Source organism: Podarcis tiliguerta (genome assembly GCF_965153285.1).
Source record: "Podarcis tiliguerta genome assembly, chromosome: 1".
NCBI classification, from domain to species: Eukaryota; Metazoa; Chordata; class Lepidosauria; order Squamata; family Lacertidae; genus Podarcis; species Podarcis tiliguerta.
The window spans coordinates 40,615,970-40,643,538 of NC_139534.1; the positions used below are offsets into that span (position 1 = coordinate 40,615,970).

A 27,569-nucleotide genomic window follows, 5' to 3' on the forward strand; every position below is an offset into this window, starting at 1 on the left:
AATGAACCCAATTTCCCCAGTTCCCCATTGCATGAACTACTGTGCTAAGCATGAGGGCTGTGCACATGTGCTGCTGACACCCACTGGACATAAGTGGAATCACACTTCTGACTCAATAAGACCAATACAGTCATACCTCGGGTTGTGAACGTGATCCTTGCGGGAGGCATGTTCGCAAACCGCAGAGTTCGCAACCTGAAGTGCCGTTCCTGTGCACACGCGTGATGCGATTCAGTGCTTCTGTGCATGCACGTGATGCGATTCAGCGCTTCTGCGCATGCGCCGAAACCCAGAAGTAACCCGTTCTGGGTTCGGCACGGTCCGCAACCCACAGCGTTCGTAACCCAAGGTATGACTGTAATACATTATTCAGAGCATAATTGTATCACAATTTGAGAAGGAACCTGAACAGTTGTCCTTCAGTGTTCATTCACTGATGGTAGTAGGCATTTATATGGCATGTGTCACTGCTGGGGTGGGGTGGGGGACCTGTGGCCCTCCAGGTATTGTTGCACTCTAACTCTCATCAGCCCTAACCAGCATGTTCAGTGGTCAGGGATGCTGGGACTTGTAGTCCAGCAACATCTGGAGGGCCAGAGGTTCCCTATCCTTTGTACTGTGCCTTAGTATATTCACTTCCAAACAGAATCATACAGAAAGGCTGTACACATATTACATCGGGGTGCCCAAACTTTTTTCAAAGAGGGCCAGATTTGATGAAGTCAACATGTGTGAGGGCCGACCAAAGTTGTTGAGCTTTTTTTTAGGATTTGACCCATATAAATAAACTGGCCGAGGGGCCGAATTAGGCCCCCAAAACAGACTTTGGACATACCTGTATTACGTATACTGTAAACGTGTGTAATTTTCTCATATATGTGTGTTGAGTGCCGTAGTCAACCAGTGAAAGAGACACATGTGCAATTTTCATACATTTTTTCATGCTTTCCATGTTAGAAAATGGTCACATCTGAAGCATCGCTTTGTGACTTTATATCAGAAAGAGAGAGTGGGTGGAAGTGTGAAGTCTACTAAAACAGACTTCATCGGCTTCCTCTGTAAAATGCCCAGCCAGATCCATGAGAGAAGCGGCATATTTTCTTTGAGAGTCCAATCTGCTCTCCATCATCGCTTTCTCTTAATACCGGGAAGTTCTGGCTGCAGTACTCGCTCCCCCGCCCATCTCCCCAGGAACTTGTTCACAAGCCAATAAGTAGAAGCCATTGTAATGCTGCCTGGTTTGTAAATGCATTGAACAATGATGGCGTGCTTGAGCCTGACAGCCAGCCGTCCATGGCGATTATGAAGAAAAGGAGCTGGGTTTTGTTGTGTCCCTTATTGCTGTTATTGTTATTCAGAGAAGGGCCATCCATCAAGACATGACGTGCTTGCAGAGGTCAGTCAGCCATGCCAAGTGACAATAGGAAAATCCCTAGAAATTCAAAGCTTTAAAAATCTCTGGAATGCTCCTTTTAATCTTTCGCTACCTTATGCTGCACATATATTCTGGGGCTAGAGATCAACAAATTCAGCAACCTTTAAACACTGCAGTCGTTTTAAAGTGATCTGCCACTTGCATGAAATGTTAGAGCTCAATCCCTAACCATGGATTAGAGAGATTACTGTCTAATTTACTTCATAATGCTGAGGACTAAAATATAGTGTCCCTCCCTGATCCCATGAATCTCAAAACATTTAAAAAGAAGCAGTTATGTTAATTGCAACGGACCACCCGCTGATATATGCTTTGAAAAATGGAATTTGAACAGCAGAGTTTAAGGTCTGGTGCAGACATTAACAACTGGCTTATCTCCCAACCTTGTCTAACTGTGTTCCTGGCATCTCCAGGTAGGTCTGGGAGAGCTTTGACTAAATCTAGCCATAGTAAGCTAGATGGACCAATGGCAGCTTCCTACACAATCAAGACAGCCTTGTGGACTCACATGTTCCCTATCCTTCCCTTCCATCATCCATTCCCTTCTACAACTATTTGTAGTTTAGCCCTGAGTCATACTGTTAACTCTGGCTAACACAGAAATAATCCTCCTTCTTCTCTGTTGAGCCAAGTCTGACCAGATGCAATATAAACCTGACAAGCCATGGATCTGTGCTGATGGATAAATGCATAAATATACGAGGTGTAGGTCAATATTCCAGCTCACCCAAGCCAAATGCCTGACAGCTTCAGGCTTCAGCCATTGGGCTGCTCAATATGAATTAGCACTTAGCCAGAAGCACATATCTCATTGGAATTTCTGACAACAAATAATGGCAATTCATGCCATCCAGTGGCGGCTGTGCTACTTGAGTATTGGTATGTATTGGATAGCTCTAATAATTTCTAGTCAATTTAGCGCATCCCATTTGGTAAAGGTTATTTCACAGACCACAAATTTCATTGGCGTGCTTGATTCGTTCATGAGAAAGCTATTGATCACTGAGGTGCCAAGTGGTTTGCAGAGAAAGGAATGGAAATTACATGGTTAAGTAATTATGGTGTAAACAGATAGTTCTGTCTCCTGTATTGTACACAGCCCACGCACTGAGTTACTGATAGGGATATCAAATGTGTGAGACAGCTTGCTGATGAGCCCTGAAATTTGGCACCTGCATAGTCCAGTAACTAGAAAAATATTTGAAAACAGGCAATATTTACCCTTCCCTCTCAAGGTGGATACCCCAATATGGTTAAGGCATTCCCAGGGAACGCAGAAGGCTTAAAATGACACTTGGGTGGGACAAAAATGAGTCATTTTTACATCAAGTAGTAAAAATCTGGGGCATAACATTTAACAAAGAAGCAGCAGTGAACATCCTGGAGCCAAACAGTTACTCCTGCTGTCGCTTGGCTTCCTACATATTAAAGAAATCCAGAGAGGTGTGTGAATGCTACTTAGGGAAGAAGTCACATTCTTCACCTAGAGATGCTCCACTGCAAACTGATTCCTAGGGATTTGAAATAAGTGTTCTGACATTGGGTTGTCAAGAATATGCATGAATCAGAATTTGCTCCTATGTGACTTCTAATTGACAACAGCCCAAGTGGTTTTCAAATAGCCAGAGATACTTATAAGGCAAAGCATGGTTTTATTTGTTACTTAATGAATAATTGAACTCTTAAATAAAAGCAAATGCCTGAAGGGGCCCCAAATGAACTTATTGACCAGATATTAAAACTGTGAGCATGCACACACAAACACACAAACACATGTGCAACAACCGCGTATTCCCAATTGATCTCCTGGCCAAGATTGAAATTGAAGTGCACATTTACATACACAATGTCAAAAGAACATTGTTGTATGCCATATTTTGAGATTTATTGGAAAGCACCTTGGAATATAATTGAATAAATGAATATTCAGTTATGTCTCCTGGGCTGCAGTACAATGTTTGGATAATATGAACCAGGGTTAGGAAGCACATGGACAACACAAGACATATCCCAGAATGAATGTCTCCTGCCAGGGGATATGTTAGTGACCTCATTCGCAAACATGTCTCTGGGTTGTCATTGCAGGTGAGGTATTTCATTTCCAATTTTAAATTCCCTGCACAAAGAAAACTTGATGTCAATTAGGGTTAAAAATAAAACTGCCAATTTTATAATGCCATTATACAAATCTATGGTGTGACCACCTTTGGAATACCATGTACAGTTCTGATTCCTTCATCTCAAAAAGGATATTGTAGAGCCAGGAAAGGTGCCCTAAAGGCCAACCAAAATAATCAAGGGACTGGAGCAACTCCCTTTTGACGAAAGGTCTCTTGAGAATGGAAAAAGCCAAGTAAGGAGGGAGACATGATAGAGCTGCATTAAAATTATGCATGAGTGGGAGGAGAGACAGAAACATTTTATCCATCTCTCATTATACTACAGCCATGGGCCATCTAATGAAGCTGAACTGAAGCAAAATTCAGGAAACACAAAAGGAAATACTTATTTATACAGTGTATAGGTAAGCTATAGAATCTGCTTCTACTAGATGTGGTGATGGCCACCAGATTCGGCAGCTTCAAAAGGCGGTTAGACAAATTCATGGAAGACAGAGCTATCAATGACTAATAGCCACAATGGCTGTCTCCTACTTCCAGTGTACTGGAGGCAGTATGCTTCCAAATAACAGTACTAGGGTTCACAAGCAGGAGAGCGGTACTGTGCTCATACCTTCCTTGCAGGCTTCCCACAGTCCTTTGGTCAAGTGCTGTGTGAATAGGATGCTGGACTAGATATGGTTTTGGTCTGATCCAGCAAGGGCCATCTTATGTTCTTACAATGACTATTCCCCTAAAACAAAAGGCGTTCCACTTAATAGGGAGCAAAAGAGCCCACCACAGCTAACAAGGAGCAGACATTGCAACCAATCAAAAAACCTTTCGCCTTGTAAGCACACAACGCACTCAGTACCTGCAATGTGCAACCCCAGCACCTACTCCTCAAAATAAAAGTCTGTATGGTGAAGTAACGAGTTTCTGTATTGCAGTCCTTGGTCCTTCCCTTGTAATAAGAAGCCGCTCTGTGACAATCAGGACAAATGCAGACCCAGTTTGCCATTTAAAAGAAGGACTGTCAATAACACTCCACAGCTGTCACTTTTATTACCCGTCTCCCTCCCCCACCCCTCTCTCAATGCATTATTGCACTGGTAACCATGGCAAGAGACCAAATTGCTTCGCCTCCAAAGTGTATGGCTACACGAGAAAAGAAAAAGCATCCACCGTGTATGATACCTTTCACTGTGCTGACTTGTTTATGTTGCTGGGGCACGCACAGATTCTCTTGGCCATTTTGCGCAGCACCTCCTTTTGCAGAAAGCGAATGCTCTCCAGGTCTATATATCAAAGTTATGGCATTCCGTTTTTCAGCGAAATAAATAAATAAACCTGTAAATAAGGTCAACAGGATGGGGATGTTCCGGGTGACAGAACCCTTAATGGTTTTTGAGGAACAGCTTGTTTCTCTCTTCAAAAAAACTCACTTCAATTTACTTTGAGCCTATGACTCTTAAACACATTTTGCCTAAGCACAGGGAAAGCACAAATACAGCCATTTTCATGGCCTTAGTTAAACACCACAAGGCCACCACAAGCAGCTCAACGTCAGCATAGCTACGCAGTTGTAAAAATGAAGTCTGTGGGTGATCGTAGAGAGGTATAGTGCAAAGTTTGCCCTTTTTAAAAATAGAATATTAAGCCCAATGAAATATACTTCATGAACAATAAGGAACATTCCAAATTCTGGGCATTTGTAAATTACTTTAATCGAGGTCATTTATTTTGCATAAAATTAGAGTTGAAGATAAACTTCTTTCATTATTACGGCCATATAGGGATTCCCCTGGGTTTGTCCAGCTTCATGGAGACAGAGTGAACCTTTTGTTTTTACAGCCAAAAGATTTACAGTTCTATTCTTCTGCCTTTCTATATGTCAGGTGCAAAACAAAGCTCATCACAGAGAAAATGATTGTCAAAGGCTGGAAGTCTCTCCAGGTCCTGAGACTGAAAACCATGGCCGCCTGACTCCTGTGAGGTGACTTGTGAAAAACAGAGCAGTAAGCAGGACCTAATACATGCTAGACAACTGTCCTGATTCACAGATAATTCACCACAATAATGGAAGAGATTGCTATGGGGGGTTATAGACAAGGATAAGGAGAGCTGAGGAAGCAAAACTGAGGTGAATACAAACATAAAGGGGAGGGCAGGGAAAAAGAATTTGAATGGAGAGCATTAAAAAGCTAAATTATCTCAAATTCTGCAGCTGCAGAATTCAATTTTGTGACAAGAATAAAACCATGGAAGGTTCATGAATATACAGTTAGACTGAGTCAAATTGCTGGTCCGTTTAGTGTTGTGCTGCATACAGTGAGGAGCAGTAATTCTCAAAGGTCTTAGCTAGGCAAGCTTCACCTGGTGGCACTGGATTGGAACTTCTGCACACAAATCATGTGCTCTATGACCTAGGAACACTCCCCATTCTATGTTGTGTCAGCTTGCTTATTTCCCAGCCTTTGTGCACTCAAATGAACCTGGCAACAGCACTCCAAACCAAAAATGGTGTTAGGTTCTTACGCTTTGGAAAAGTCAATGTGCAGGAATTTGAGAAGCAGCGGTGCTTGCATTGGGAGAGAGGTGAGCAGCCAGCTGACATCTATAAATAATTGTAATCCGCTTTTACACAGAAGTGTGTGGTTTGGGAAGGACAGCTTTGAACCACACGCCATGTTAACAATAAAAACAGCAGGTTGTCAGCCAGCCTCTTTAGATGGCTCTTGGCTTTCCTTTCTTCCAGATGGATTCACAACCCTCCTCCTTTTAAATCGCCACATAAATTTATCTCTTCTGTTTGCAACTCCCAAGTAAAACACAGACAATTCCCTTTGTTCTTCTAGTCAGCCTTATGTTCTCAGAGATCACTCTGATAAGACACCCACCAGATGAGATCTTGGAAGAAGATCAAGGCAATCACTTTGTCATTTCAACAGCACCCACGCTGCTCCTAAAAGAACCTTTTCCACTTAAGAGACTCTCACATGCCCAGCCAATGCAGCATCCTCCGTATCTTGTGGGACCACAAATACCATCAGACCCAGTCAGTATGGCCAATGCACAGGGATGATGGGATTTGCAGATAACCCAGCAACATCTGGCACGGGAAGCACTGTGTTGTCTATCCCTGGCTGAATGGGTCAGTGGCCATCCCAAGCAGCACAGGGGTTGCTAGGTTCTTAAGACACTTAATGCATAGGCTTATGTCTCAAATTTGCAGGTGCCAATTTATGTCTGTGAGGAAACTGAGGTGGTGGGTGGGCTCCCACTGACACACTGCATTTTGCAGCATGCCCAGCATATGTGTAAACAAAGTTTTTGAAAGTATTTTTAAAGCAAGGAAGGGGAAAGAGATCTGGGCTCAAGGTCCCTGGGCTGCTCCTTAATAACATCCATGGACAGGGGCATCATAGGGGGGCAGGAGACTGAGGGCTCCCCCAAAATGTTCAGTTGCGGGGGCAAGCCGTTGCCCTTGCCCCGGAGGAAGGGTTTGCAGTGGGTGTAACATTCTGTTCAATATTAGATGCAGAAAGTCTATTATGTGAAATAAGAGGTTGTCCGTTTATGCTTTGCCTTTCGCACTGGACCACTAATAAACATTACCACTAGTTATTCTGGCACAGATTAGAAGCAGATATGCAGGCATATATTGATGCGCTTCTGGATGAAAAGAATCCATTGCAGAGTCTGAATCGGGTGCAGCTTTCCCCACCATTTTATAATACATATGTACCTCCATTGTCTGCCTCAAACCACTAGTCTGGTGCACGGATATAACGACTTTGGTGTCGAGTTTGTAAAGAACATTGGAGCTGTACAGATGAGGAATGATGAGGAATGATAAGGGATGCTTCATTCTGAAAATGTCCTGCTTAATCCATCCCCTCTTTAAATCATTCTGTGAAAGGAGCAAGTAAAGTGAAAATGAACCCCTAAAAATGTCTAATATTTAACTGAGACAGAATTCTGAAATGCACTCCATCTACATCTCCGTACATAGGGCGGGGAGTCCCACTTCTGTTGTACAGCTTGGACCGCTAAAGACAGAAGAGAGAATGTTTTTCACGATCATATCTCCATCCTAGACAGCAGCTCACATGCTATATATTACAAACTAGTAATGTATCCCTTAGCCTTTTCAATTAAAACAGCAAAAGTGTGCCTATTACTCTTTTAACACTGCTCTCTGAAGTCACACATGATGAGTTTAAATCAGCTTTTAGACTGAAATATTATAAGGAGCCAAATGGTCTAGAGATTCTGCCCCCATCTGCCATGGCCATCTTCTCAAAAAACCTCACCAGAAAAGTGATATACTTTTAAAATTAAAAGTAAACTCCTCAAACCCAGCAGGGTCTCTGCTTAGCAAGCAACCAAACGAAAACTGCTAAACTGAGCATTTATTCTGAGGTTTGCAGGAGGGAGGGCCATAGCTGGGTACATGGACACAACACAAAATCCACCACACTGCCACTTGCCTTCTGTTGGATTTCATTTTCGCGGCAGCACCCCAGAAGCTCTGTGCCTGGTCGTCCTCCCCTAGATCAGCCTTTGCTATGCATTGAATTGTTATGTTGCAAGTGTAGGGTCCCTAAACAGTTCATTATAGGGGATGGGCAGAACTGGCCACTGGATTCTAAGTTGCTCCATTCCCCTGAGAGGAGGTTGATCTGGGCTAGAGTTTGCATTGCTAATTTTCCACCTTGCATTCAATTATTATTATTATTTGTATTTATATACTGCTTCATGCCAAAAATAGGCTTCTAAGCCAATTGCAAGTATATAAACTAATTTCACAAACATTAAAATCTAAACATCTTTGATTAAAACATGCAATAAATCTCTAAAATAGATTTTCATAGCAAATAAAAAATGTAGAGATCTTCTGGGCTGAAGCAGCTCCTCACAAATGTGATGTATAGCTCTGTTGGTAGCGAATGAGAGTCTTAATCTCAGGATAGTGAGTTCCAAAATCATACTGGGTAAAAGATTGCAGAGGGTTGGACTAGATAAGCCTTGTGGTCCCTTCCAACTCTACAGTTCTCTGATTCTACACCTTTCATCCTGTCCGGCACATAATATATGATGTGCCAGAAGGGATAGGGCTTGGCTGCACTCTCTCTTCATCAAATACCCTTTCCAGCATTACAATGGCAGCTTTGCATAGTTAATAAACCAAGAGAAAGAGAAATCACGAGGAAACATAAGTACAGATTTAAGCTGCTGTCATTTCTTCTATTTCCTGATCACGACTGCTTTAGGCAGGATTGGCAATTTCATCAATGACAGTCTAACTAATTTGTTAGTTCTCTGATCTTGATCCTTCTTGAAGTGTGGACAGCAGTGGAAATGGATTTTGTCACTGCACTGGGTTTGAAGACAGAATGGGACCAACATGTCTTTTTCCTTTATTTTCTTCATCTGTTGGGAGCAAAGGATTGGGACAGCAACTAGGCTCAACATGCATCAGCAGTCAGCATGGCCAGGCATGAAGTGGTCCATGGGCTGACATGGGCCTCTTCCATTCAATGATACCTGTCTCTTGTATGTGAAAAGTGTCGTTGTGGCTACATAAAGATAGCTAAAGGGAAACTACTCATAGATTTGAGACTACAAGCAGTATGAATGGTAAAATTATTCCATACAATAGGATGGTGGGGAGAAATACAAAAAAAGCCCATTAAGAATACATCTTTTCATTGTTAAAAAAAATGCAAACAACCAGTACCATTGCCAATTCTGCAAAAGTTGCTTATGAATCTTACGGTGATACTTTAAAAGTACAAAGTTTGCAACTGATCCAGGTACATGCGACTTTGTATCCATGAAGAGGAAGGAATTATAACCAGAAAGATAAGTATTATTCCTCTGCAGCTTTTAGCGATATATCACACACACATTACAATGATGAAAGAAACCATCGGAAACTGATCTGCAATGCAAAACTTATGTTTTAAATACCAGATTTTTACATTCCGAAAAGGGTTGCACCTTCTAACAAACAGATGAACTAATCCGTGGCTTTCTTTGAGAGGCATCCCTGGAAAACGTGTCTAAAGGGTGGTATTTATATCACAGGCTATCCCATTTGCAGAGAAGAAAAGGATTACCTTTGAAGTGTAAAGATCAAAAGCTATTTTTGCAGGTAATAAGATCTCTCTCAGATGGATTTCAGTAATAGAAACTGGCTCATCTAGAGCAAAGTAATAAAAATGTAAGCAAAGTGTAATAAAAGAAAAATGGAAAGTAACTCACTCACACAGCATTCCACAAAACAATGTTTACCAGAACTAATGCGGTACTTAACACATAATGGAAATTCTGTAATATACTGGTTTTCTGAGGTTTGAAACAATTTGATTGTGGTAACACTATCATAAACAAACTATTTCAAGTAAACGGTGATAGCAGTCAGAGTGAAGGATCAATGAGTGGACCTTTACCCAATGGATGCATTCAGACGAAACACTAAACCACAAGCCTCACCTTCTCTGGCACAGTTGTGAGGACTAACCACAGGTCATTACATTGTCCAGACCTTTCAAACTGTGGTTAAACTTAACTATGCTTTGCTTGAAATCTCAACTTTGAACCATAGTTTAAGAAACTGACTTATTTTCATGGACTGTAGTTCAGATTAGCCACAGTTTAGGGTTTCAACGTAATGTTCTAATTCTCACTATGCTAAGCTAGGACTTAGTGCAAGGGTCACGAACCTGAGGCCCATGGGTCCTAGTGTGCCTGCCAGTACATAATATGGCAGCCATGAAAGGTCTTAGCAAATAACTGCTCAGAAAACCACAGTGCACGAGATTAGGGATGAGCATGTCTACACCATTTTGTATATCTTTCTCTTTTTCTGCTCTGTTATATGTGGCAGCCATTTTGTATTATGCCACACCCCTGAAGCTGCCATTTTGTGGCCTGCATTGATGATACTTCCTCAGAATTCCAAATGTGCTCACTACCCAAAAAGGTTTGTGATTCCTTTTTTAGTGTGTTATCCAAAGGTAGCTAAGATCCCTTTTTCAATACAAAGGTCACTTTATGTTTTACAAAATAAACATGCACAGAGTTAAATGTGAGCCCACAATGTGAACAGTGGATTTCTCCAACAGAAGAAGAAAAAACACTTTAGGAACTATCAGGAAAGCCAATGAGTTATTTATCGAGAGCTCCCAGCATGCAGTGTTTCTTTTGCAGTGCTGAATTGGTCTTCTTGTATCTTAACCATTCCTGTTCAAACTGTGTTTATTGCTGACTGGTTTCTTGAACTGCTGCCTACTTAATTGTTGCTTATCTGTCTGGCCCTTTCTTCCAGGAACACAGCAGTAAACAAACCAACAAAAGGTTATTTGGGTCACAGTTGTTGTAAGCCTCCTGCATTTAAGGAGCACCTTTGAGCTAGCCTTCCAGAGTCTTGAAAAGCCTTGCAAAAAGAAAGACTTCAAAACAAATCAGTTTTTTTAATAAGGTAGTCATGGGTGATTTGACTCGTGGAAAATGACGGCAAACAACATGTGGCCTTCCAGCAGCCGAATAGGAAGGCAGATGTGCCTCAACAATGGCTGAGTCAAGCTGTTGTTCTGTGAGAGAAATACATTGGCATCTACTGGGGGTGGGGGAGAGAAGGAGCCAGTTCCCCTCACCCCAATGAATTATATTCTCTGGATTCCCAACTTTAATTAAAAAAACAAACAAACTTCTAGCACTTGTAAAACACAATATAGGAGGCAAAATGTACAAGTACTATTTATATTCATTGGTTTGTAAGAAACGAGCCTCTTCCCATCTTTCAGTGCTTCTAGTCTATGAATTAAGTCATATTAATTATTAGCATTCAGGAAAGTAGATCTAGCCTGGACTCTGACTGCTAATTTTTAATTTTTCATCTGTTCACTGTTGAGTTTCATTCATGGTATACAGTTGCATTTGTTGAACTATGCACACATTCTCGCCCTTTCTGCATCCGGTGCAGCCCAATGTTGATTTGGACAGCAGTGGAGACACAATGTTAGTCACAATCCATATTTATCTAGTCATTTCTTGTGAAACATTGCATTTTGCTGCATTTCCCCACAAACCAGCTCCAATATGAATTGGGTTGGGGGAGAATGACCTTGCTGCATTTTAAGCTGGCGACATGTACACAACCTTGATCGAAACCAAATTAAAATGTATCAGTCTGGAGAATTAGTTCAATGAGGTGTTCTGAAATCTCCACTTTCAGATAGCCCCAGGCCTAACCATCAGTAGTGCAACTTTGGGAGTAATATTAGGGGGAAATGAATGTTCAAGGCCTTAAGCCACAAATACTCGTCTGTGCCATTTATCAAGGATGCTAGCTTTAAAGCTTCCCTCGCAGCTTCCACTTTGCACTTTTTGTTAAGAGACCAAGTGAAAAGTGGAGCTGTGATGAGCCATGTGCTTCTCACAGCTGGGCTGGCAAGGGTGATCTATAGAATGCAAGGGGAAAACCTATAACTGATTTATGTAATATCACACCTGTGATGAGATCCATGGTGGTACCATTTCTCACACAGACCCCAACCAACCATTTTAAACTACTCTTATTTATTACGGTAGTAACAGGTTCATTCCACTGTAAATCTTCCCGAGAATTATAAAGTGATCCAATAATATAAGCCCAGAAGGTATTGCAGCAGCAGCAACTAGCACACAAAAAAACACCCAAACCCTTGATTCATCCAGCTCTATGATGGGTAAGGGGACCTCTTTGTCTAGGCAACCAGTTAGAAAAAAATAAACACACACATGTATGCAAAACAAATTGAAATACTGTACCGTAAACCTTGGTGTCCTGTAGAGGAGGGAGGGAGAGAGAGAGAGAGAGAGAGAGAGAGAGACTTCCCTGTGTTTTGACTCTGATCTAACTTCTCTTTTTGGATTTCTCCTGTGAGCGGTCATGAGGCTGCTGGATTTGGTTTCATATGGAACAGGATCATAATCAAATTTTGCATAATTGTTCCTGAGATCTAGAAGCAGTTTTTCTCTTTGTTTGGATGCCTATTTTGAATGAAGATGATGCAAAACTGCACTGATTTTAACAAAATTTGGAAGGAAACTAACAAATTACATTATTCATTTATAAATCTAAGTTTTTATTGGCTACTTGGAATTCCAAAGTAACTCCAGGTACAAGGCTGCGTGTAATATAGGATTTCATACCTGCCCTTCACCATAAAAGTCCCAGGCTGGATGACAACAATCCAATGCAACCGTTACAATTAGCAGAACTCTTGAGCTTGCTGGAAGCCACCGCTGCTAGTTCTCATTGTTTCTCCAGTGGTGGCAGCAGGAACGGGGCACCTGTGGGGAATGCCACCCCATGGGATTCTGCCACCCAAGGCAGCTGCCTCAGTCTGCCTCATGGCCGGACCGGCCATGTACTTGGGTTCTCCCCCTCCTCCCAAATAGTTGCAAAAGACAGTAGTTTTAGGCAGCTGGCTGAGGACTTTGCCTACAGTCCTCAAGTTCCTGCCTGCCTTTTCTGCTCTTGGGTCACACTGCAGTGACAAGGTGGGGTCCAAGGTCCAGCTTAGAGTTCAGGCAACCTTTGTGGAGTCATCTGATGCTACCATTGGCAGGTTCAGGTCCTAAGGCTCTTCAGGAACAGAGGTTTCTTCAGGATAGCCAGCAATGTGGGGAGTCTACTAGGAGGAACCTACTCTCCCTGCACCTCCTCATCCAAAGATCTTTGGTTCCGGGTCTTGGCACTTCTGACAAATGTGGGGTTCCCCTATAGTCTCCTGTTCAGAAGCCAATTGTCATTAACAAGGGACTCACAAGTATTAATCCAGTCCATAGTCTCTTCTTTCTTTCTTTCTTTCTTTCTTTCTTTCTTTCTTTCTTTCTTTCTTTCTCTTTCTTTCTTTTTTTCTTTTTATTTTTATTGCAAAGTAAATACCTCAATACCAAACTGTTAAGTTGTGGGTAGACCTGGATCGTGTCCCATGGTGTTGCCTGGACTGCTTCAGGCGCAACCAATGCTCGGGCCGTCTCAAATACCTCAGGCCCACAGAGGCTGAGGAATAGGCCCCGCTTCCGTTCCTTTGATACTGCTGTCAGCTCGTTGGCTTGGAGGTAGCAGTCGAACTGAGCGAGGTAGGAGTCCCATGATTCAGAGGCTGGCGCAAACAGTGGTAGAGGCACAAGTGAAGCCATGATTCCGATGCCGACGTGAAGGGCGATAGATGGAACACAGTGCTCTAGCCAGAACAGTCAGCTCTGAATTGGTTCTGTTCAGTGATTTCGCTCAGTGATTCAGCTCAGTTCAGAGGATGGCCGCATCTGGCTGTGCTCTGATGTCCATAGATCCCATCCTCGTCGCCAGTGTTAAGTTGTGGGTAGACACAGTGGCGTAGCGTGGGTTGTCAGCCCCCGGGGCAAGACAAGTAATATGCGCCCCTTCTTGACATTTATTCATTGGCTTTAGTCATATTGTATCCATCAATTAAGCCAGTTCCAATATTCACATAATTTATATAACCATTCCTCTTTGGTCGGTACCTGGTTACCCTTCCAATATTTAGCCACCAGGATTCTCGCTGATGATGTTGTATACAGTAAGAATTTTGTATTTTCTCTTGGAATATCACTATTCAATATTCCCAAAAGATTTGTTTCTGGTCTTTTGCTATGTGAAGTTCTTAGTAACTTTTTTATTTCTTCATGGATCATGTCCCAGAACTTTCTGATCTCTGGACATGTCCGCCACATATGGTAGAAGATTCCAATCTGCTTTGTGCATCTCCAACACTTATTACTAAGCAATTTGTTCATTTTAGCCAATCTCTCCGGTGTTAAATACCACCTATGGTGCATTTCAGATAGTTTTCTCTTATTAAATAACATGCTGTAATTTATAATTTTTGTCCACAGTTTGTTCCACTCTTTATATTCAATTACATAACCTAAATCCTGCTCCCATCTTATTATGGCCTTTCCCTTTTCCTCTTTTTCTATTTGAGCATTTTGTAACAGCTTATACATTTTGGAGAGAGTCTTTCGGTTGTTCTGTCAAACCTCCTTCTCTAAGGTCGATGCTTTATTATCAAACCCTTTTAACGTCTTATCTTTTTGAAAGGTCACCCTAAGCTGGTAGTATTCTAGCCAACTTACCCCTAGTTGTTTGAGTTCTTCAAACCTTTTCAGTGAAAAGGCATAGCCTCTACTTTCATAAACGGAAAAACACTGAGTGTCTCCATATCATTTAATCATGGACCCATTTGGTAGGTGCACGTTCTCAATATCCCTTGATGGTTAAGGTTGCCCTTGATGTTTAATGGTAATTTGCAGCATATCAACTCAGATCAAACCACTTTCCCAGTTGGGGGTGGGGACAAAGAGTCTCTCCTTTTTACTTACTTGTTCTGGTCAACAAGATGACTCAGGCCAAAGAGGTGCAAGTGACTTGTGTCATGCCCCAGAATGAATCAGTGTCTCATGGTCCAAGGTCATTCGCTTTTTCCAACTCTCTGACTGACTGACTGACTGACTGACAGGCTGTCTGCTTCATTTGTTTTTAACTTTAAGGAAGTTTGGTCCAGAAATTGGCCTAAGTACAATTTCCATCTCACCACAAGTTTCCTGTGGTCAGTTCTGGAATTATATTTAAAACTTTCAGAAATCACACTGTACCATCTCAAGTCTGAGGCATGCCCACTTTGACAAGTTATCTGTCTCATTTCTCATTTGTAGTTCCCCATGAAATGTCAAGAGATCATCTCTAGTTCCTTTATTTCTGAACTGAAAACCATGACGTGAGGGAGGCATAATATAGTGTTATGAGTTCGTGAGTGCTAGACACCCTAAATTTCCAGGTTCAGTAGGTGTTATAATTTAAACAAGGCTTAGTGTGATAAAATTGTGCTAGACCAGTGTGTATTTAAACCTGTGTATTAGACGTTCCTAAATCCAGCATGTGTTAAGGGCTAATTAAGCTAGACTAAGCTTCCTATGTTTAGGTAGTCACCTGAGGGATGGGCCAATAGGAGTACAAAGTACGTCTGTTAGAGGTGGCAAAGAAGTGGGGCCCTGTTCATTCGAGAGAGAAAACCAATAGATTAGAGAAGGAAGGGGGAAACAATGTGGACCAGAAGCTTAGAGAGTAGGAGTTATGTGACAAGCAGAAAGCAGGAAGAAGATAAATGGCTGAGGACTGTTCGGATCTAGAGCTGCAACTATGGAAGAAGCAGGACTATTTTGGGGTGTTGATGCTGTGAACCCCTCCACCGTAGGATCAGGATGTAGAAATGTGTAAATAAAACATATATCATAAAAGCACCACAGTCTCCACTGCGCCCCATTTACAAAAGGAAACACAAACACTGGGTAAGCACACTTGGAACCCCTGAATTCTTGCACTGATTAGAGATTGGGGGTGGCATGAAATAATAGCTATAAAGTATTATCTAAACCGCAGAGCCTAGGGCTTGCCGATCAGAAGGTTGGTGGTTCGAATCCCCACAACGGGGTGAGCTCCTGTTGCTCGGTCCCTGCTCCTGCCAACCTAGCCATTTGAAAGGACGTCAAAGTGCAAGTAGATAAATAGGTACCGCTCCAGCGGGAAGGTAAATGGCGTTTCCGTGCACTGCTCTGGTTCACCAGAAGGGGCTTAGTCATGCTGGCCACATGACCTGGAAGCTGTACGCCGGCTACCTCAGCCAATAAAGCAAGATGAGCGCCGCAACCCCAGAGTCATCCACGACTGGACCTAAACAGTCAGGGGTCCCTTTACCTTTATCTACTTCATCAGCAAACAGCAGGAAGAACTTTCTGACACTAAGAGCTGGAACAGACTCCCACGAGAGGTGGTGGATTCTCCTTCCTTGGGGGTTTCTAAGCAGAGGTTTGTTGCAGGAACCCCCCCCCCCCCCCAGTTGGATGGCTATCTGTCATGGATGCTTTAGCTGAGATCCCTACATTGCAAACGGGTTGGACTAGATGACCATCAGTACCCCTTCCAACTCTACACTTCTAAGTTTTTGTGACACTTTCACAAACTGACCAAGACTTGAATTCTAGGCCACATATTAGAAAAGCTCTGTTATGTGAATGGACTGCTTAATATATTTCTACAGTGAGTTTAATCTAGTGTCTGCTCATTCTTAATGCTCACAACCAGAGTAATACGGGAGATGATATTTGTTATGATAACAAAATGGGTCCAGCACACTAAACTGGGGCAGAGCCACATTTAGATCAAACACTTTTAAACCTCAGGGTTCTTTCTTTGGGAGGGGGAAAGAACCCCTTTCATTCCCTTTTTTCAACAGAAATTTGATAAAAATAGATTATCTTATTTTGTCTGCCACCAACACAGCAATAGCTCTTTCTGACAAGCTAATCATATTTGATAGACATCACAAAAATTGCAAAATTGGTCATAGATTGGCTCAGCCGAGGCCATCCTACAAGGAGGAATTGTGTGACATTTAAAATGACTAAACGTAATACAGGATACAGATTACATCGTTTGAACAAGTAGTTCAGCTTGCTGTTGACAGTTTCATTGTGAGCTTAGCTATTTGCTATGTTTCCTTATACTGATAATTTAGACATCTAAATTTTTTTGGGGGGGGGGGGAGCAGAGAAGCAGAGTTTGTTTTCACCTCAATCTGTGGCTGCAGCCCTGGGTTTCAGAAAGCCTGAAATGAGTTGTAGTGCTGGCAAAACAATCGTGTGCATGTTGTCACCAGATGCTGAACTCCACATCTTTTCAAGACACACCAACACAAACTGTCAAAAACAATAACACTTAAAACCTTCTCTCCCTTTTTAGCTGATCCACTGTTTTAACACCTTAACATATGCACTGTAACAGATCCACTGCAAACACATTCAATGAAACGTGTTAAGAACTGGGCAAACATTGTATGTTGCAGGAAATCTCTGGACCATGGGCCCAATGTGAGCCAGCCCGGGTCCCATTTTAGCCCAGAAGGCCATTTCCCCCATGCCATGCCTACCTGCCTGCCCCTCTCCTGATGTCATGTACTATGTCAGGTATGGGGCAGGTAAAAATGCAGCTGTAAAGTACAATCAGGAGCCTTGAAATGCATTCTTGAGTGTTCCTTGGCAAGTGTGGCTTGTGTGACCTTTTAAATTTGGCTGTGTTCACTTCCACTATGGGAGTCCAGGTGAAAGGAAAATGTCATCCAGGAGGTAGATGAATAGCATTCCCCCACTGCATATCCTCTTTTGGTCATTAAATCCACCCCTCAGCTCCACTTTCCTTATCACCAGGGCAGATCTGAGTTTCAACATATGGGACTACCATTGTTAAATGTAGTCTGAGCCTAAGAGCCATACTAGATGGGGCAGAGGAGGTGCATTCATGTCTAATTTGGCTCTTAATCAAGAGGTCTAGGGGTATTCCCTAGTGATTTGTTAAAGCCCTACTAGAGTGTCTAGAGAAATACAAAGTTGACCTTTGAACATGCAGAACAACAATGGAATAATATTGCATGGTGATTCAAAGGTCAGGAAATGTATAATTCATATTAATTTGGAATAAACCTTAATTAGCCTTATTATTTTTAAGTGGCAACAGCCTACCAGTCTTTGAACCTGCAATAAATAATGTGCCACCCTTTGCGATATTGCTATAGTTGCCTGGAGGTAATGAAAAATGAGAGCGAGAGAACTATTTAAATGTTGAGGAAATATGGTGCTGTGCAATTAGGCCCTTCGTTTTCTAGTGAGAATGCTGTGTTATATCTGGAGGGTTGGGATGCACACAAACCCAATTCAGCTAAAGGGGAGAAAGGGGGAAATCTTTTGTGAATGCCAGCAATTAGTCAAAACCCTGTCTGATGAGTTAGTACTCCTTACACTATGGGATTCTCGTTGAAATTCTCCCCTCGTTTGGTTCTGTGTAAATGCCATTTGTCCTCTTGGTACTTAAAGGCCAAACTACTTTTCAGTTGAGAAAACTTGTATGCAGGGAAAGTACAGTTCAGGCTCCCAGTGCCCTGGAATTTGCAACACAAAAAGGGCTCCAATAGTATACACCTACGCATGTCTACTCAGAAGTAAGGCTCCTTGAATTAAATGGGGTTTATTCACAGGTAAGTAGATCTAAGATTGCAGTCTTCATCTATGCAAAGCCTACTTCCTAAACTTAAGCATGTGTTGGCAGGCGCTCTTCAGGATTAATTCACATACCCAGGACTAAGCCCTAATATTCCCTGGTTCCATTGTCTTGTTTTGGAAATATTCACTTTCTGATCAGACTGCAATAGAAGTGTAGCTTCTAGCTTCAGAAGTACGGTAAGCTTATAGTGCCAGAACACAGCATGGCTGTACTTCACAAAGCAGCTTTGCTGGAATTAAGTAGAGTTGGGTTGGCTCTATGTTTGGACAGGAATCCACTTTGGAACCCTGAGTATTCCACCTTGCATTCTATCCAGTGCCCCAGCCACTGGATAGTCTATCATGGAATAAAAACAGGGTGAAAATGATTTTATTTTATTTTATTATTTTTAAAAGGATCACAACTGATGCTAAGAACAGAATTTGAATACAAACTTGAACAAAAATGTATCTGAAAATGCTGTGTGGGTGTACCTAAAAGCAGTAGTGGATGGTGTAGGAAGAGACCACCACTCACCTGCTCACATTGCTGTTGCTTACCAGGAAGTACAGGGGGGGCAGTGGTGAAGTCACTGTGGTGCAAACGCACCACCATATTTGTTTCTGCCAGTGAATATGCACCATGCCTGCCTTCTTCCTCTTCTACATCCTGGTCAGCAGCAGCAATCCAACTGACATGAGTGTGTAGCAAATGGAAATCGAATGTACAGAATCACAATTCTACCACCATGGAATTGCCAAATGTGATCACCTTAAAAAGAAAAAATTAATCTGCTTCCACCTGATGGTGGACAAGCACTGCCTCAATAACACCCAGAGCTGAAGCAAACATCAATATCCAGTAGAAACATAAACTGGGCTGTGAGTCTAATATGAATCACTTCTCTGCATTCTGTGAATTTCTTTGTTTTTCAAAGCAGGCAGATAAGACATTCATCTTGCACATTACGGCGGTCAGCACACTATTTTTGCTTGTTTCCTTAAGCTTGATAAGTCCACTTTATACTGATTTGCCTCAAGGTCATCTATAGCCCTGTAATTTCCACTAGTGTCACACAAATTCTGAGGACAGCATTCTCTTTGACAGCCTGAATTCATCAAAATCTATGTTGCAAGCTATGGCACATTCTGATTTATACTGTTCTGGATTGTAAAGGGCTGGAACACTGAAAACGGGAGCTTTACTACCCCCTAGTCTCAATTAATTGCAAAGTGTTTTCATTAGTTCAGTAATCTTCAGCATTTTGAAACCTGGTAAAGGGTTTCACTCCAAACTTGCAGCACAATGCCCTCTTCTTCTTCTTCTTCTTCTACCACAGATATATTCAGATGTCATAATAAACCATAGTTTATTGGGGCAGCAATGCAACTAGCCTCCCTACTCCTCCTTCAGTGCAGTGCAGAAGTGGACAGTGTGGTGATGCAGCATCTCGTCGGCCACACTACTCTTGTTGAGGGGTGGGGGGAGGTCAGCATAGTACAAACACGCTGGTGGGAGCATCAGATTGGTTCCACCAGCATGTTTCCACCACACCAACACCAACAGCACGTCACCTTAAATCTGACAAACTCTGGATAATCTTAACAATGGTTTGTTTGAACCAAACCAGCTTCAAACTATGAGTTATGAGTCCGACTTGTATCAACAAGCCATAGTTGAGAGTAAACACATTTTAGGATTTTCAACTCCTCACAGTTCATGACATTATTTAAAAGTGACTACTAAATATTTTATTTTGAAATAAAGGATGTGCAGATAAATAAGAACCATTTAAATTATAATAGTAAAAAAGAAAGAAGAAACTCTGTTGTCTTCCGCTGCTTACACAGAAACCCACTGCAAACTGAGCTAACAGTCATTCTTGATGAGGTCTGGGAAACTGCTGGGGTTGTAAAAACTTTCCAAGCCACACTCTAAGCCAACTCTCCAGGAGCTGGCCTCCTGTGTCATAGCTGCTCCTATTAAAGGAGTCACATGCCAGATATTTAGTTGATAATGCATACATTACAGAAATAATAATGTCATGTTTATCTTCCTAGCCATTTACAGACTTAAGATTTCCATAAAATCAACCCAGTGCTATCTATAAAAAAAAACAAAAACAGGACCCCAATGGAAATTCCCATTTGGGAGAACAGATTAGTAATTTCACTTTCAGCTCCTCTGGGACAGCTTGAATCCTGTCTGACAAATTTAGCAAATTGCAATGTGTACCAACATTCCTGATCTTAATAAATATGGAAGAATGTTTATTTGTATGTGTAGATAAAAATACACACACACAAACACCGCTTTGAATCAAGAATCCATAAGACAAATCGCAGCATTATTAAAATCACAAAAATTAAAAGCAATAATCCAAATAGCAGCTAAAACTAACAGATCACCAGCACCAAAATGATCCATCAGGAGCAAAAGGCAGTCACAGCTTAATACCATTAGGAAATCCCAAGAACACTCCAGAAGAGTACCGGCTTGGAGGGATGGTGAAAGGTCAAAAGGGAAGGAGCAAGATTAATTACATAATGGAGAAAAATCCAAAGATTTGGCACCATTGAGAAAGCACCATTCCCAGGAGTCATCAGCCATATGTCTGGTTGGGCCTCCCACAACCAGGGACCTCGAAGAAAAAAGTCATGTGCTACCTGGGGTATTAAGATGGGAGAAGGAACTTCTACAAAATATGCTAGAGCCAGACTGTTTAGGACCTTTAAGGTAAAAGTTGGCACTTTGAATTGGGACCAGAAACCAACTCACAGTCAAAACAGTTGTTGGAGAACTGACATTATGTTCTCCAAGCTACATGCCCCAGTTAATACATTGGCAGCTACATCCAACACCAGTTTTATTTTCCAAACAGCCCTCAAAGGCACTCCCACATAGTATTATAGTTTTATGAGTTTGAGGGTGCATATGCTTACATCTTCACATGGTTTTTATTGTGTAGAGATAATTGTTAACTGCTTTGGTCATTTTTAAAGAAATTGGGGGAGGGGGTGTATGTGTGTGGGTAATAAATATTCTCCAGCGTAGCAAATATTCCACCACTGCTTCCAGCAAAATGTTTAGAATCCATGCTCTATAGGCAGCTAAGAAAATTCCCCACTGAGATGCAAACTTGTAAATAAGGACTTGCTTGACAAATTGGGTGCATACAGCTGATATCTGGCATCCTACATTAAGGAAGCCTCCTCTTCGGGCACCCTCTGGAGAAAGCGGCTCTCTTATATCACTTATAGAAGAGTCTGGCAGGACTCTTCCCCGGGCAACAGAAATATGTATCATTGTTGACCAGTTTCCATGCTTGATTAGTATCAGATTTCAAAACAGGAAGCTCCAGCTGTTACACCAAATGACCCAGGCGGCCACAGACAACTAAGCTGAAAGATAGGAAACCAAAGTTCATGCCTCAGACACAAACAACACAATGGTCATAATGTTTGCCCACATGACTCACGTATCAGTGTCAAAAGTCACTGAGGGATCAACTCTAGAAGAGCTGAACTCTGAATAAACAAAGGTGGTTGGGCAGATTCTGTTGATATGCTCATCACTGATCAAAACAGTTTTTAAATTTGTTGTTACTTTTTAAAGGGTTTAAAAAGAAAGAAACTAGGTGAGATTATCATCAGAACTAGACCTACCAATAGACAGCGTGGGGCAGTTGCCTTGGGCAGCGGACAATGCAGGGCAGGGAGTGGCAGTGCAGTGCTGGGAGGCCTGCCTTGTGCCCCCTAAGTAAGGCTGCTGTCCTCAGAAGGATGTTGCGCTGTCAGTAGGCTTGGGGGGGAAACTGCCACTGATCAGTTTCTATATGTGAGATCAGTGGACACCATTTCCCTCAGGCAACAAAATGTATTGAGACTAGACCTGATGATCAGACAAGCATTTCCTTTTGACCCCTCACAAGAAATCTGAATGTGCAGGTAATGCTTAGGCACAGACTGGTCACCTCCTTTGATAGCATTGCTGGGAAATGGCAAAAACTCAGCAAGTGCACATGTGTGCATAAAAAACACACTGGGGTTTCTTTTTGCTTTGAGAGACAGTTTCCTCTCAGCCTTTTTTCCAGTTGTGAATGAATGCACACAAATCAGATTTTTAAAAATATTGAAATATATACAGGCATCCCCCAATTTGTGCAGGGGTTGTGTTTCAGGTCAGCACACACAATGGCAGAGGGCTCATAAGGCAGCTCTGCCTCATTATGTCCACTCCCCGTTTTGCCCTTTTCTGGCCGCTTCCATGTCGCTGTGATTTGTGCATGTGCAGTTGTGCATGAATTGGACATGTGTAAATCAGTCATTTCATTCTCCAAACTTGGCCCTCTAGCTGTTTTGGGACTACAACTCCTATCCTCCCTAGCTAACAGGACCAGTGGTCAGGGATGATGGGAAATGTAGTCCCAAAACAGCTGGAGAGCCGAGTTTGGCAGCCACTGCCCTAGATATTTTATCATTTACCTTAAAAAATTTTTGTAATAATACAAAAAAATGTGCTCCATCTGGCATTAGATAATATTTAAGTGTTTACTACACTGACAAATGCAAAGCATATGCTGCTTCCTTGTCTCACAACATTTATCATGACATGCTATTTGCACTTCAGGACTTCTGACATTGTTAAGGTGTTGTTTTCCCTTTGCTCCTTCTCAACCAGGATGTGTTTATAGCTACAGAGTTCAATATCCACAATCCTTCTTGGTCTACCTTCATTCATCAGATGAACCAGTTCTTGCCTACTTTGTCTTTAAGTAACACAAGACAAATTAATACTTTGGCTGAATCCTGACGTTATACAAAGACTAACCTCTCTATGCACTTGCAAGTTCCCATTTCACCTTTTCTGGCATGCCCATGAAGAGTTCAGAAATTTCTCCTTCCATTTTAGATTAACCAGTTTACTGTGCCATGGTTTACTGTGGTTAATCTGAACTATGGTTTACGGAAACAAGCCAACTTCATACACCATGTTTTGAAGGTGGATTGTTTCCATTAACAATCAGTTAAATAAACCAGAGTTGGCTGCTTACACATGGCACTATATTCTAGAGTCAATGGAATCTGAGTACTTGTGTTTTCTCCACACACAATCTAGATCTATCGCTTATTTTTTTGCCACTGAAAAGCACTTCTTGAGAAATTGGGTTCATTGGAAAGAAAAGCTCATTGCAGATTTATTCTGCACTTCCCTACAGTGTGTCCATTTGAAAATAGATGTAGGCGGTCTCGTCAAGGGGCCAAGTCATCATTTCCACTTCTTTTGAGTCTAAGGACAATAACCCCAATCTACTGCCTCACTTCACTTAGACAATGTGTATTACAATATGATCTTACAATTAGGCTTAATTAACTACAAACTGCTCTGTAAAGTTCAGCGGAGCTGGTATGAGAAAACAACTGCCTGATTATTTCAGAGCTGCAAACCTCTTGTTCAAACATGTACGTAGCTTAATTTATTGGTGTCATTTCAGAGGTGCATATTGTACAAGGGGAAGTTTGATATCCAGAGGAAGGGGAAGAAAATAAAAAGAATATTTGAAGACAATTCAAGCAAGATAAAGCTAGGCAGGGGGGAGGGTGAATTGTTAGTCTAATTGACCACATTACAAAAGCTGCTTTGCATCATCAAAGGAACTAGCTTTATAGCACTTAGGGGCCAAACTCATTGGACAGCATTCACTTAATGTACCCCTTGATTTCTGTGATACTACATGGAATAAACTCAACCACCATTTCCCCACTGTTTTATGCAGTCACTCTGCAGAAGGAGCTTACATGGAGGTGATTTGTCTGAATGGATCTGTTGTGTGATGGATGACCCCAATACTTTCATCAAGGAAAATGTTGTGAGGCTGTCGGACATATGGCAGTGGCCCTGGAGGCTATTACAAACAAGGGCTTAACCAACCACATTTCTAATCCTGAAATGTGTGGTGTGCTGCTGCCTGCATGTGAGAACAAATTCCAATGAAATGTACAGTATTTCAGCTGGTATGTATTTTTTTTCTACAGCATTTGCAAATGACTTATATGCACACACATCATCAGTCTCCACCCCCCGCCCCAGAAAAAAACAACAACTTGTGTGTGTTTTGCAGCCTTGGGCTTAGTCTACATAGGCAACAGAGAATGAAGTGTGCCATTTCAAACTACAGGTGGCAGGAATAATACTTTCATATATTCCTCACACTAAAAACAAAGAAAATGTAAAAAGAAAGCTTAACACACAAAAGAATGAGGTTCTAGCCTGGCCCTTTGTCTGTGGTGATGGCTTTCTTTTGCAGTGCAGGTTTAATTTAGGAGATTTCCTATATCACTGGTGCAGCCTTGGGTCAGCAGGTGAAAGCGGTTGAATCCTGAAGCGATAGAACAGACTGTACCACCTCAGGCAACGTGTAGGGGGTGTCACATTTTAACATGTTTCTCTGCATTGAAAAAATCCCTGTAAGTAGAAAATTCACTCAGCAGACAGCAGGCAAAACACTTGTCAGAGGTGTGGAATTGCAGGTTTTCCTCGTAGGGTAACAATAAATTCGGATGTTCCTAACCTGCAGCCCCGAGTGAAAAGGTCAGCTTTGTCATCTGAAGATGCTACATTTCGTTGTCCTGCATCATGCATGTGTAGATCTGGCCTTGATCATTTCACATTTGTTGACTAGAAACTCAAAATGAGAAATGGCTCCACTAAAAAGTCTTTCATTTGTTTTTGTAGCATTGTCTGTGCATCCAACTAAGCAATAAGACTAGATCCATTGAAATTAATGGACCCAAGTTAATCATACACATTAATTTTAACATTGGACCAACATTAGACACAACCCAGCATATTATATTTGTTATCCGTGAACAGGATATGGATTTTCCTATTGTTTTATTTGATATTTATGTTTGATGTTTTATTATGTCCTGTATATGATGGAAGCCACCTAGAGTGGCTGGGACAACCCAGTCAAATGGGTAAAAGGTAAAGGTAAAGGTACCACTGCCCGTATGGGCCAGTCGTGTCCGACTCTAGGGTTGTGTGCCCATCTCACTTAAGAGGCCGGGGGCCAGCGCTGTCCGGAGACACTTCCGGGTCATGTGGCCAGCGTGACGAAGCTGCTCTCGTGAGCCAGCACCAGTGCAGCACACGGAAATGCCATTTACCTTCCCGCTATAAAGAGGTACCTATTTATCTACTTACACTTAAGGGCACTTTCGAACTGCTAGGTGGGCAGAAGCTGGGACCGAGCAACGGGAGCGCACCCCGCCGCGGGGATTCGAACCACCGACCATGCGATCGGCAAGCCCTAGGCACTGAGGTTTTACCCACAGCGCCACCCGCGTCCCACAGTCAAATGGGTAGGGTACAAATAATAAAATTGTTGTTATTATTATATTTATGCAATCAGTTAAAATTATCTTTGCATTTTGCTGTCTGAAACCCATGCTCCTTTCAGGAGAAGACAGCGAAGCAGGTGAAATGTGCTGTATTTTTTAAACTGCACACTTTTTAATTTCAAAGTAAAAGTAAAATCAAAATACATAGATATGTCCAGGCTGATGGATTCTATTCAGGCAGAATCCACTGTTATTTTGAATAAAAAGAGGTCACAGCAGGCCACATTCATTAGTTTGCAGACCGATAAGTCTTGTTCAGGGCAATGGCTGAGGGGTCTGATTTCTCAAGCTTTAAGAGGAGCAGATTTAAAAAATGAGCAGTAAGTGAAAATATAATGATCAGACACCAGTGCCCCTCTCCATCTCCATCTTGATCTCTATATGTCCTTGATAAAGGAGAAGAATGCAGTAATTTACAGGAGCAAATCATACAACTAATATAGGAAACACTCAAGACAAACAGAACCTAATTGTATTACCGAATGTTTGGCAACATACCAGTCATATTACAAAACAACCTACTTTGAAAATGTACAGGACAGGTCTTCCTGCACTTTAATTGCCTCCATATTAACAAGAGGGGTCCAGCCTCGTAGGCTAGAACTAAAATGGTGAGAAGATGATACTGGCCAGTGTCAAATTCCTGGAGGCTTCCTGTTGTTCATGCATAGAAAAGATACCTGATCACACTAACCATCACTTCCAGTTGTTTTGCTTACTTCCTCCTTAACATCACCTCCCCTGTGACACAATCCTGTAGCACAAATGTCAGATGATAATATAGCAGTACCAACTGCCTATCAGAAAAGCCCATCAAACTTCTAAAGCAGGAAGGCATTTGGCAGACTTTCCCAATCAACGGTTGGCAGTGAATAGTGGCTGATCTAATGCTTCACTTTACAGCATAGAAGGCTGTTGTTTTCCACAGAATGTGTCTCAGAGGGTTTCCTCCCCAAGTCTCTCTTTTACCCTCATTAATTTCCTCTGATTTCTAATGTATTAAAGCTCGATGTTTGGACCCATCTTGTCTTTTCAGAGTTCCTCGTATTTTTAGTCAGGATGTACAAACATCATATATATATATATATATATGGGAAGCCATTCACAACAGCATAAATGCCGTTTTCTAGTCAAGTAAAATGTTAGCTCTTTAGTACTCCAGAATTCCTCTTTGGTTTGAATAACAGCAAAGCAACGAAGGTGGAGGAGAAAAAAGGCTTGGAATGCTGATGAAGGACTGGGCTGTGCAGTTTTTAACACTCCAAAATTGGGGTACAAGAGATGCAATCTAGACTTAATTGGATTAGGTTCTCCTAGATGCAAAACAGATTTCATGTTGCCCCAAAGGCTTCTGGGACAAATAAACAGGAATCGCTATCCCCCCCTCTCCCCCCCTTTTTTTTGAAAGCAGTTACTCAGAATAAGATTTCATTCTTTTTGGTATTTTGATGTTTTCATTCTGATGACTGCTTTGTAATTATGATTGTGGTCTTGGGTTTTGTTTTGTTTTTGCTAATATT

At 41.8% G+C, this 27,569-nt stretch overlaps 1 protein-coding gene and 1 long non-coding RNA gene across 2 annotated transcripts in view; both read left to right on the plus strand.

Moving 5' to 3' along the window:
* The window catches only part of DARS1 (aspartyl-tRNA synthetase 1), a 276,033-nt gene that overhangs the window by 109,629 nt on the left and 138,835 nt on the right, over positions 1 to 27,569 (plus strand). The gene's annotated exons all lie outside the window — the stretch shown is intronic.
* Positions 6,016 to 11,244, plus strand: LOC310671350. Its single transcript, XR_014507976.1, has 3 exons — positions 6,016 to 6,132; positions 9,555 to 9,694; positions 10,871 to 11,244. It is a non-coding gene; the product is annotated as an uncharacterized lncRNA (long non-coding RNA).